The following is a 13062-nucleotide window of genomic DNA, read 5'->3' on the forward strand; positions in this document are numbered from 1 at the left end:
AAGGGACCTGATCAACTTGACCGCATTCCTGTGGTTATTCATTTACTGCAGGCACAGACTGTTCAACTTGTTCAGCAAGACTACTAGTCACCAACCCAACCCCCTCACACACCCCTTATCAGTGAGCAGGTAGTGGCATTGAGTAGCTGGCTGTGAGATGAAGCAAGTGAAGGATGTGGTCAAGGAAATCCTGAGTACAGAGAATTCCTGTGAAGGAAATCCTAAGTCTCATAGTGAGGGCCTGGGGCAGTTGATAAGGTTTCTGGTGAACATCATGAGATGATTCAGGACTACCCATGAGCTAATCATGCAGCCACACGATAATGTTTCATTATTAGCTTAATTGAGTATGTAGATGTGTATGGAATCAATTAATATAATGATTAGCTTGTAACCTACCAGGATGGGCTGAAGTAAAGGTATCTGAAGTCTATAAATTCCTTTATTCAGTGATGAAGTGCATGGTGAGCCCAGTGATTTCCTTGCCACTGATGTGAAATTAACTGTTTGATGATTAAAATGGTCTTGGGCCTTGAATAATTTGCCTTGACTCATTCGTTGCTAACAGGACAATATTGAACTTGACACATTAGCTGTTTCTCTCTGCACAGATCCTGCCAAACCTGCTGAGTTTCTCCAACATTTCGATAGGTTTCGTTTAGATTTCCAGTGCTCAAAGTGTTTTGCTTTTATCAAATCATTATCTGACTATTGAAGATTCGTATATTGATCCCTACTCCCTCTCTGCTTCTTTTTATCCCTTTAGAATTTTAGTTGGTTTTAACTTTTAATTAAAATCTTCCTGTTTTCCGTTCTCCAAGGAAACACGGCCAAGCTTGTGTACTCTAACATTACAAGTCACGTTACTTTAACACCCAGCACACCCTTGTTGATACATAGATGGATAGATTTACTCCCCACTCATTTTACCTCACATCAACTTTCTCATTATGTTACAAGTCAGCATATCAACCACAGACCAGTGGATCTTTTCTGCACTCTCCACAGCATAAACCTATTTCCAAAAGTAAAACATTCAACATTGTGTACAGTGTATTAGAAATGTGTCACTCTCAGTAGCCCTTAGCTCTGCTTTTGTGCTTTATGGCATGGACTCTTCATCAGTGAAATGTTGTTGTTCTTTCTCCTACTCTGTGGCTGCTGTGGCTGGGAAGGTGGTGGTTTGGCTGTAGCAATTCAGAATGAGAAAGTTGATGTGAGGTAAAATGAGTGGGAAGTAAGTCTATGTTCCCTGTTGCTCTTGATCTGCATCCTTCTTTTGTGTTATTTATTTATCTTAAATGCTTATTTTGTCCACCAAAATAAAGGATAATTTAGACTGATGAACTTAGTGTTGTAATGCTGATATCCTAAGACTAATTTCAGGGTCAATAAAAAATTAGCTACGTATACGTACTAGAAAGAGAAACATATAATTTTGGTAGACAACAAGGTGTAGAGCTGGATGAACACAGCAGGCCAAGCAGCATCATAGGAACAGGAAAGTTGACGTTTCGGGCCTAGACCCTTCTTCAAAAACGAAGAAGACGGGTCTAGGCCTGAAATGTCAGCTTTCCTGTTCCTATGATGCAGCTTAGCCAGCTGTGTTCATCCAGCTCCACACCTTGTTGTCTCCGATTCTCCAGAATCTGCAGTTCCTACTATCTCTGATATAATCTTGCTGTTTGAGTTATGTAAGTGTGTTTGGAGCTAATCTCCCAGTGATTTTCCGATTTGGATTATTGTCATGTTCTTGATGTAGGCTACTGAAGTTATGCACTATTAACTTAACACCATAGTTTACAACTACATATGTTCAGTTTAACTCAGAAAACTTGATCTCAAGCTTCCTTTTTGCTCTCTGAAAAATCTCTTTATACATTACAACAATTTTGGAGGATACTTGTGAACGTTTAATTGAGAGCAGAAATAGAGCACCCAAACCTGCTGCACCATTCGGTAAGATCATGCCTGATCCGATTAATTCCACATTCCCACCTACACTGAATATTTTTAAAACAGAAGTGGATATTTTCTTGATAAACAAAGGTGGGCATGGTGATGTGTGGAAGGTTATCAAAGACTGCGCTTCCAGCACCTTTTCAGGAAGAGAATTCCAAAGACTCATGACCCCCTCTTAATAAAAAGAAACATTCTCCTCAACAGTGTCTTGCTAGATTCTCCCACGAAAGGATACATTCTCTCCACGCCCACCTTGGCAGGTCCATTCAAGCTGTTGTATATTTCAAAAGACTCACCACTTTTCTACACTCTCAACAGATGCAAGCTCAGTGGCCACCCTGCTATAGGAAGGATATTATTACATTGGAGAGAGTTCAGAAAAGATTTACCAAGATGTTGCCAGGGCTGGAGCGTTTGAGTTATAAAGATAGGCTGGATGGGCTGGGACTTCTTTCACTGATGCTTAGGAATTTGAGGGGTGGCCTTATAAAGGCTTATAAAATCATGAGGGGCATAGTTAAGGTAAATAGCAAAGTTGCTTTCCCTGAGGGTGGGGAAGTTCAAAACTAGGGACATATTTGTAAGGTGAGAGGAGAAAGATTTAAAAGGGACCCACGGGCCAACTTTTTATACACAAAGAGTGGTTCATATGTGGTATGAACTGCCAGAGGAAGTGGCAGTTGCAGGTACAGTTACAACAACTAAAAGATATTGGAACAGGTATGTGAATAGGGAAGGTTGAGAGAGATATGGGCCAATCACAGGAAAGTCAAATTAGTTTAGACTGGGAACATGGTCGGCATGGGCAAATTGGAGTGAAGGGTCTGTTTTCATGTTGTATGGCTTTATGATTCTATGGCAAACCATTTCTTTAAGAAAATCCAGCCCTCTCTGGGTATTGATAAGCAAATCGTCTCTGTGTGCCATCAGTTCATACCTGTTATTTCTGTTGCTGCATGCATTCTGGTACAGAACCTTTAGTTTTGCTCATTTTTTGTTATTTTTGCAACCTCTATCTTTAATTACAGATTATTCGCTTAGATTTGTATTCTGCATCCTTTCCTGTCAGTCTGATTATTATTAACCATCTTAATTCCTTTTTTCTCTTGTCTTTGCTCTACTGTTTTATTTACTACATATTCCCCAAACTTGAACCCTCTCTTCCCCCCTTCCAATAATTAAAATCTTCGCTATTTAGCTAGATATACAGCAGGCTGGAACACTAACCCCACAGAGTTCAGGTGTAGATTATTCTAATACAGTTTCCACTTGCCCCAGTACTACAACAGATGGCCCACAAACCAGGATCCATTTCTCCCACACCAGTCTTTGATCCATGCATTCATTTCTCTCATCTTATTTACTTTAATGCCAGTTTGCATGAAGCTCATGTAATAACCCAGACGTTATTGCCTTGAGCAAATGCAAATTTGTTGGAGAAGCTCAGCAGGTCTGGCAACATCGTGAAGGGAAAAAGCAGAGTTAATATTTCAGGTCTGGTGACCCATCTTCAGAACCCAGTTTGTTTTTGTTTTTGTTAATAAAGTGTGAAGCTGGATGAACACAGCAGGCCAAGCAGCATCTCAGGAGCACAATAGCTGATGTTTCGGGCCTAGACCCTTCATCAGAGAGGAAGGGTCTAGGCCCAAAACGTCAGCTTTTGTGCTCCTGAGATGCTGCTTGGCCTGCTGTGTTCATCCAGCTTCACACTTTATTATCTTGGATTCTCCAGCATCTGCAGTTCCCATTATCTCTTTGCTTATGTTTTTGTTCCTGATTTACAGCATCCGCAGTTCTTCCATTTATTGCCTTGAGCTTCTTTTTAATTTGGTCTGTATCATCGCACACTGATGATGCAGAACTTCTTTCCTTATCCCATCCATTTCGTTGGTGTCCAAATGAACCATAATGATGGGATTCTTTCCCTTTTACTGCAACGGAGCCCTGAGCAGATATCACAGACCTGGAACTGGGCAGACATCGTGGCCTTTTACAATCTCAGTCCCATACAGCCACTATATTCCTCTTTGTTCCCACCACTTGAATGTATCCTGGGCCCTGATGAAGTTGATATATTCTCAGTTCCAAAATAATCATGTCACACACAATGTTACCTCCTATCTCAACAGTGACCGCAGACTTTCTCCTGTAGTTTGTTTTATTTTGAATTTCCAGCATTCTTTCATTTTAATACTTATCCTGGCTTAAAATGTAGACCTAACTAAATATCGTCTTGTGTTGACTATCTCAATCCGATGAGATGCTGCCTTACTGAAAGCAAAACTACAATAGTCTATATATATTCCCCAAACTAAATTACTAGTTTCTGTCAGCAAGGACACAGTTAATTTTAATGAAGAAAATTCTACCAACCACAACATCTCCATGGTTACCTTTAACATAAATGTAAAACATTATTTCAGGCCCAATACTACTCTTCTGATGTGTGACCAATATGAATAATTTATATTGCTAATGGAATTTTGTAATGCTTTCTCCAAACTCCCTGGGCAAATGAAAAAACCGCATGCTTACAATGTTGTTTTTAGCTCCTTTCCAACTGGAAATTACATACATTAAAGTATAACTTTTATTGAAGTAAAGATAGAGCTTCTGGTTTCAGTACAAGTGCAGAGATGGGTCTTTAATTTTTAAATTTAATGCTTCTGCCTCTGACCTTGTAAAATAAATTTCTAACTGTAAGTAACTTCAGTCTTGTTTGAATTCTATTCACTTGGGATGTTGACAACATCCTTGCCAGATGCTCCCATTTATCTCCAGTTAATATTGTGTTATATTCTAAAACATGTAAACCATGAAACAGCCTTTTTGCAATATTCGTCACTTTGAGAAGGGTGTATGTATCGTTTTTTTCCAGTAAATGTCCATTATATCACCAATCTATGTAGCCATTATCATCTGACTTTCATACTGTTTATCACTGAAACAAAATTATATTCTAAAAAAGTTAAGCTGGGAAGATTCGGGTATAAATTGAAGCAGGTAATTATTGGCACTATCAAAAATAACGTAATCTCTGTTGAACATGACCAATTAACATTTGTGGTATTTATGTTAAAGTGAATCAGAACATTGTTCAACTTTGAGAAGATTCCTTGTGTAGAAACATATGAGACAGGAGCAAGAGAAGGCTATTCAACTCTTTAGGCTGACTCGGCATTGTGTATCATCATGGCTGATCATTGAGCTCAATTCGTGATCCTACCCTCCCTCGTATCCCATGATCCCTTTAGCCACAGGAGCTATATCTACCTTCTTCTTGACAACACATAATGCTTTCTCTTCAACCACTTTCTGTGGGAGTGAATTTCACAAGCTCGCCACTCTCTGGTTGAAGAAATTTCTACTCATCTCAATGCTAAAAGGTTTACTCCTTGTCTTTAAATTATGACCCTGGCGTTCAGGACTCACCCATCACTGGGAACATCCTTTCGAGTCCTTTTAGAATTTTAAAGGTTACTATGAAATCCCCCCTCATTCTTTGAAATTCCATTGAATACAACCCAACAGACTCAATAGCTCCTCATTCATTAGTACTGCTATCCCAGGAATTGATTTGGTAAACCTTCACTGCACTCCGTCTATAGCAAGAACATCCTTCTTCAGATAAGGAGACCAAAACTGCACACAATATTCCACCGTGGCCTCACCAAAGTCCTGTAAAATGGAAGCAAGTTATCCTCATTTCTATACTTGAATCCTCTTGCTATGAAGGACAATAGAGTTTGTCTTCTATAGTGCCAGCTGTACTTGTTCACTTATTTTCAATGACTAGTGCACAAAGATACCCAGGCCTCATTGAACATTATCTTCTCTCAACTTACAGCCATTCAAATAATAATCAGCTTTTCTATGTAGCTACCAAAACAGATAACCTCACATGCACATATAAATCTCTCAGATACAAGAGTGTATTTGACATCTGTATCCCTTCCCTCTCTTCGTTGATGATTTCTTTCTCTATCACACTTTTTTTCAAACACATTCCAGGCTTTACTATTAAGCAGGATCTTCTGCAACATGATCCCCTTGAGCTGATACATCATTCATTCCTGGACCAGCCACATAGAAATATATTCTGATTCATCGTTTTTCAATGACCTCCCAATTTCCTACATTGAATTCTTTCCTTGAAACTGCCAATATCCACTTATATCTATCTACTTTCAACTGCACGACTTTGTTGTTCCTCCTAATCTAGCAGCATCTGTGAACCTGGATATACAATTCACTATCAGGGACATAGGAACAGGAGGAAGTCACACAACCTGTTCCACCATTCAGTTAAATCATGGCTGCTCGTCTACCTCAATGCAACTTTTCTGTACTATCCTTGTATTCCCTGATATTGTTAGTCTCCAGAAATCTCATTGATTTATGTCATGTGCATGGTCAATTATTGAGCTTATCAACAGGGCTGGATTATGAGGAGAGACTGAGTAGACTGGGGATTATACTTATTGCAATTCAGAAGAATAAGGGGAGATCTTATAGAAACATATAAGATTAAGAAGGGAATAGATAAGGTGGAGGCAGGGAGGTTGTTTCCACTAGCGGGTGAAACTGGGGCTCGAGGGCATTGCCTCAAAATAAAGGGAAGCAGATGAAGGACTGAGGTTAGGAGAAAATTCTTCACCCAAAGGGTTGTGAATCTGTGGAATTTCCTGCACAGTGAAGCGGTTGAAGCTACCTCAATGAATGTGTTTAAGGCAAGGCTAGATAAATTTTTGAACTGTGAAAGAATTAAGGGTTATGGTGAATGGACGGGTAAGTGGAGCTGAATCTCAAAAAGATCAGCCATGATCTTATTAAAAGGCAGGGCAGGCTTGAGGGTCCAGATGGCCTACTCTTGCTCCAAGTTCTTATTTTCTTACACTCTTATATTCTGTGGTAGAGATTTCCAAGAATTCTGCATGATGAAATTCATCCTCATCACAGTTTTCACAGACTATCCCTTAATCTAAGATTAGGACTCCTGGCTGTGGATTCACTAGACAGGGCAAATACCTAACTCATAACCACTTTTAATACACCCTAGAAACATTTTCTACGTGTCAATGAAATCAACTGTTCAACTTTGAAACTGTACAGAAAACGGACCCAGTTCCTCCATCCTGCTCTCTAAGACAATCCTGCCATTCCACTGATTAATCTGGTGAGTCTCCATTACACTAATGATTTGGCTGATTATCAATGATCTCCACTTATTAGATTTTGTCAGAGAACAAACTCTTAACCCCACTCTGAGCCAGCTCCTGACCATTTACCAAGGCATCATCAGATTAGCAAGAATAAAAACACATGGAATTAAAGGTAAATGAAAGCTTAAAGTGAAATAGCGCAAGCATATTTAGGACCAAAAAATGCTGTTGCTAGGGAACCAGAAGGCAGACATGCATATTTGTAGCAGATGTTATTCAGTTTGTGTACATTTGCAATTCCCTGCAAACTGTACGTAATGGAAATAAGGTGAGGAATTTGATGTGACTGTCAGAGTTTTGCATCACAGAAAGAGAGCTACTACCCATTGTATATGTGCCAGTCATCAAACATTTATCTACTCCTGACCCATTTTTGGCCACTTGGCCTGTAGCCTTTTATGCCATAACATTTCAAGTGTTCATCTAAATAGTTAAATATTGTGACGGCTCATGCCTGTACCAAATTTTCGGCCTCTGAATTCCAGATGCCCACTGACCTTTGGATGAAAATAGTTATTCCTTAATAACTAGCTACCCTAATTATGGACTACTCTACAAAGTGAAAGGTTTCTTCCAATGTGGATGTGAGTTTGCTCGCTGAGCTCGAAGCTTCGTCGGAGGCTCACTGATGATGTTACCTAGAATGGTGACGAAACGTCTGAAAACTAACCTTCCAGCTCAGCGAGCAAACTCACATCCAGAACCTCAACCTGAGCTACAAATCTTTTCAAAACTCGGTTTCTTCCAATCTATGACACTCATAATTTTGGATACTTCAGCTGGGTTCCCCACTCAGTCTTCTTGGCTCGAAGGAAACATACACAGTTTATCCAGTCTCTCTGTACAACTGAAGCACTGCAGATCAGGCAAAAACCTGGTGAATCTTCTCTCCAGAGAAATCACATGCTTCCTATAGTGTCTGACCAGAACTGCACGTAATGCTTCAGTTGTGGCCTAACTAACGCTTTGTGCAGCTCCACCATAACCCATCTGCTCTTAAGACCATAAGGTGTAAGAATCATGAGAGGTATAGATAGAGTTAGTGATAGATATTTTTTTCCAAGACGAGGGAGCATTTCTTTTTTCAGGTGAGAGGAGAGAGATTTTAAAAAGATGTGAGGAATGAACTTCCTGAAGAAGTGGTGGATGTGGGCACAGTTACAACATTTAAAAGACACTTAGATAGCTACATGAATAGGAAAGGTTTGGGGCCAGGAGCAGGCAAGTGGGGCTTGTTTAGTTTGGGATTATGTACGGCATGGACTAGTTGGACCAGTCTGTTTACATGTTGGACGACCCTGACTCTATGACTCTGTAATGGAAATAGGCCATTTAACCCATCGAGCCTGCTCCTCCATTCAGGGAGATTATGGCTATTCTGATCATCGTCAAGATAACAAAGTGTGGAACTGGATGAACACAGCAGGCCAAGCAGCATCTCAGGAGCACAAAAGCTGACGTTTTGGGCCTAGACCCTTCATCAGAGAGGGGGATGGGGTGAGGGTTCTGGAATAAATATGGAGAGAGGGGGAGGCGGACCGAAGATGGAGAGAAAAGAAGATAGGTGGAGAGGAGAGTATAGGTGGGGAGGTAGGGAGGGGATAGGTCAGTCCAGGGAAGATGGACAGGTCAAGGAGGCAGGATGAGGTGGTAGGTAGGAAATGGAGGTGCGGCTTGAGGTGGGAGGAAGGGATGGGTGAGAAGAAGAACAGGTTTGGGAAGCGGAGCCAGGCTGGGCTGGTTTTGGGATGCAGTGGGGGGAGGGGTCGAGCTGGGCTGGTTTTGGGATGCAGTGCGGGAAGGGGAGATTTTGAAGCTTGTGAAGTCCACATTGATACCATTGGGCTGCGGGGTTCCCAAGTGGAATATGAGTTGCTGTTCTTGCAACCTTCAGGTGGCATCATTGTGGCACTGCAGGAGGCCCATGATGGACATGTCATCCAAGGAATGGGAGGGGGAGTTAAAATGGTTCGCGACTGGGAGATGCAGTTGTTTGTTGCGAACCGAGCGGAGGTGTTCTGCAAAGCGGTCCCCAAGCCTCCGCTTGGTTTCCCCAATATAGAGGAAGCCACACCGGGTACAATGGATACAATATACCACATTGGCAGATGTGCAGGTGAATATCTGCTTGATATGGAAAATCATCTTGGGGCCTGGGATGGGGGTGAGGGAGGAGGTGTGGGGGCAAGTGTAGCACTTCCTGCGGTTGCAGGGGAAGGTGCCGGGTGTGGTGGGGTTGGAGGGGAGTGTGGAGCGGACAAGGGAGTCATGGAGAGAGTGGTCTCTCCGGAAGGCAGACAAGGGTGGGGATGGAAAAATGGCTTGGGTGGTGGGGTCGGATTGTAGATAGCGGAAGTGTCAGAGGATGATGTGTTGTATCCAGAGGTTGGTGGGGTGGTGTGTGAGAACGAGGGGGATCCTCTGGGGGCAGTTGTGGCGGGGGCGGGATGTGAGGGATGTGTTGCGGGAAATGTGGGAGATGCGGTCAAGGGCATTCTCGACCACTGCTGGGGGAAAGTTGCGGTCCTGGAAGAACATGGGCATCTGGGATGTGCGGGAGTGGAATGTCTCATCCTGGGAGCAGATGTGGTGGAGGCGGAGGAATTGGGAATAGGGGATGGAATTTTTGCAAAAGGGTGGGTGGGAGGAGGTGTATCCTAGATAGCTGTGCTCCCCGGAGGAGCTCAAACAGTTCATCCTCTTCAACACCTTGCACCCCAACCTGAAGTTCACCTGGACCATCTCCAACTCATCCCTCACCTTCCTGGACCTCTCAGTCTCCATCTCAAGTAACCAGCTAGAAACTGATGTCCATTTGAAGCCCACTGACTCCCACAGCTACCTAATGCTTGTGTTTTCAAATAAACCTGTTGGGCTCTAACCTTGTGTCACATGATTTCTGATGTTGAACCTGTACATTAGTTTTTTTTTAATGACTCACTCACTAGGACTTGAAATCCCTCTGTGCTGTAGTCTTCTGTATTGTTTCTTCATATAAATAATATTTATCCCCTCTGTTCTTCTTGACAATGTGAATAACCTGACAGTTTCCCACCTTGTATTCCCTCTTTCCACTGGCTTAACCTATCTGTAGCCCTTGACAGACTTATTGTGTCACCGTCACTGCTTGCCTTCCCACCTTTAGTTGGTGTAATCTGCAAACTTGGCGATAGCATGTTCAATTCTCTCATCCACATCATGAAAACATTTAATAAATAATTACAGCCCCAGCGCTGATCCTTGTGGCATCACACTAGATACAGATTGTCACCCTAAAAATGCTCACTTTATCCCAATTCTGTCTTCTATTAGTTAGCAAGTCCACTATCCATACCAAAGTACAACCCCCAACACCGTCTTAAGTAGCGTTATGTGCTGTATGTTATGAAATACTGATTGGAAATACAAATATATTACAACTATTGGTTCCCCTCTATCTCTCCTCCTTGTTACCCTCTCAAAGAATTGGCATAAATTTATCGGTCATAAGTTCCCCTCATGAGGTCATGCTGACCTAACTTGATTATTTAATGTATGCAGTCATCTGTGTTGTCTTCTGTCTCCCTTTTTGATTAAGGTGTTACGTTGGCAGTTTTCCATTTCTCCAGAACTTCTTCAAAGCCTAAGAATTTTTGTAAGATTACTATCTGTGCTTCCACTATCTCTGTAGCTACTTCCTTTAAAATTCTAGGGTGCATCCCATTAGATCCAGGGACTTGTTTGTCTTTAGCCCCATTGGTTTCCCTATATGTTTTCTTCGGAAATAGCTTTTGTCTTTGTGTCTTCACATCACCTCTCCCTCCCCTTTATTTTTGTATTTAATACCTTGACTAACAAAGATAAGCATGCTTGCCTTCATTGGCTGGGGTTTGAGTGTAAAACCTGGCAGGTAATGTTGCAGCTTAATAGAACCTTTGTTCGGCCACATTTGGGATATTGTATTCAATTCTGATCACCACACTACCAGAAAGATGTAGTGGCTTTGGAAAGGGTACAGAAAAGATTTGCCTGGATGTTGTCTCGTATGGAGGTCATTAGCTATGAGGAGAGGTTGGAGAAACTTGGGTTGTTCTCACTGCAATGACGGAGTTTGAGGGGTGACCTGATAGAGGTCTGCAAGATTATGAAGGCATGGACAAAGTGGACAATCAGAAGCTTTTTCCCAGGGTGGAAGAGTCAGTTATTAGGGGCCATAGGTTTAAGGTGTGAAGGGCAAGGTTCAAAGGTGATGTATGAAGTAGGTTTTTTTTACACAGAGTGTGGTGGGTGCCAGGAACTCGCTGGTGGGGGAGGTAGTGGAAGCAGATACAATAGTGACTTTTAAAGGGCATCTTGACAAATACGTGAATAGGATGGGAATAGAGGGATAGGGTCCTTCGAATGGGAGAGAGATTTAGGTGTGACGGGCAGCATGTTGGTGCAGGCTTGGAGGGCTGAAGGGCCTGTTCCTGTGCTGTAATTTTCTTTGTTCTTATTTCATGTGCCTTCTTAACCAGGCTGTGATTTAAATGTAGAGATGATTAGACAGCCCCCTAGACAGGTATCCTATTTGTCCAGTTTTCTTCTGTGTTCAACCAGATGCACATTTTACAACTAAGTAGAGGAGAAAATGCATCCCATAGTCTCTCACAGGTTGGAATTTTTTTCTATATTCTTTATATATTTTTATTCAACATTTCTCCTTCCATAATCATTTTCCAATGTCAAACCTTGGGGCAGCATGGTGTCTCAGTGGTTAGCACTGCTGCCTCAGAGTGCCAGGGACCTGGGTTCAATTCCACCCTTGAGCAACTGTCTATGTGGAGTTTGCACATTCTTCCTGTGTCTATGTGGGATTCCTCCAGTTTCCTCCCACAGTCCAAAGAGGTGCAGGCTAGGTGGATTAGCCATGCTAAATTTCCCATAGCGTTCAGGGGTGTGTAGGTTTGGTGGGTTATAAGGGGAATGGGTCCGGGTGAGATGCTCTAAGGGTCTATATGGACTTGTTGGGTTAAAGGGCCTGTTTCCACACTGTAGGGATTCTATGATTCTCTGGGCTGTTACCACTTGTTCAACTACTTCTGCTACTGTCTCCACTTTGGTTTGATGAATCATTGCAAGTTAGATAGAGGCAACAGAACTTTGGATAACCTTGGGTATAAAAAGGGTAAAACATGGAAACAGGCCAAGAGATTAACAATTGGCAACTGTAGAGGCAATAAAGATATGAAGAGAGTGGCAGGGTGGCACTGTTGGCATCAGGGACCCGGGTTGAATTCCACCCTCCGGCAATTGTCTGTGTGGAGTTGAGACATTCTGCCTGTGTCTGCATGGGCTTCCTCCAGGTGCTCCAATTTTCTTCCACAGTCCAAAGATATGCAGGTTGTACGGATTGGCCATGCTAAATTATCCAGTAAAGTTGGATTAGCCATGGGGAATCCAGGGTTACAAGGATAGAGGGGATTGATCTGGGTAGAGTGCTGTTTGGAGGGGCAGTGTGAACTTGATGGGCTGAATGGCCTGCTTCTACACTGTAGGGATTCAATGATTCTAGGGGGCAGCACGGTGGTACATTGGTTAGCACTGCTGCCTTAAGAGCACCAGGAGCTGAATGGCCTGCTTCCACACTGGAGAGGCTCTATTCTATTCTGACAGATAGGCAATGTTACAGGGGTGAAGCTAAACAGTCACTGGGGGTCAGACAGGACACCAAAGTTGCTTCCTATATCCATTCACAGGATGAAGGCATCACTGACTAGACTGGCATTTGTTGCCCAGACAACAGTTCAGAGTCAACCACACTGCTGTGGGTCTGGAGTCACATGTAGGCCAGACCAGGCTAAGGATGACAGTTTCCTTCCTAAAGGGAATTAGTAAACCAGATGGGGTTTTCCTGACA

Source organism: Stegostoma tigrinum, chromosome 5 (genome assembly GCF_030684315.1).
Source record: "Stegostoma tigrinum isolate sSteTig4 chromosome 5, sSteTig4.hap1, whole genome shotgun sequence".
In the NCBI taxonomy this organism is placed as follows: Eukaryota; Metazoa; Chordata; class Chondrichthyes; order Orectolobiformes; family Stegostomatidae; genus Stegostoma; species Stegostoma tigrinum.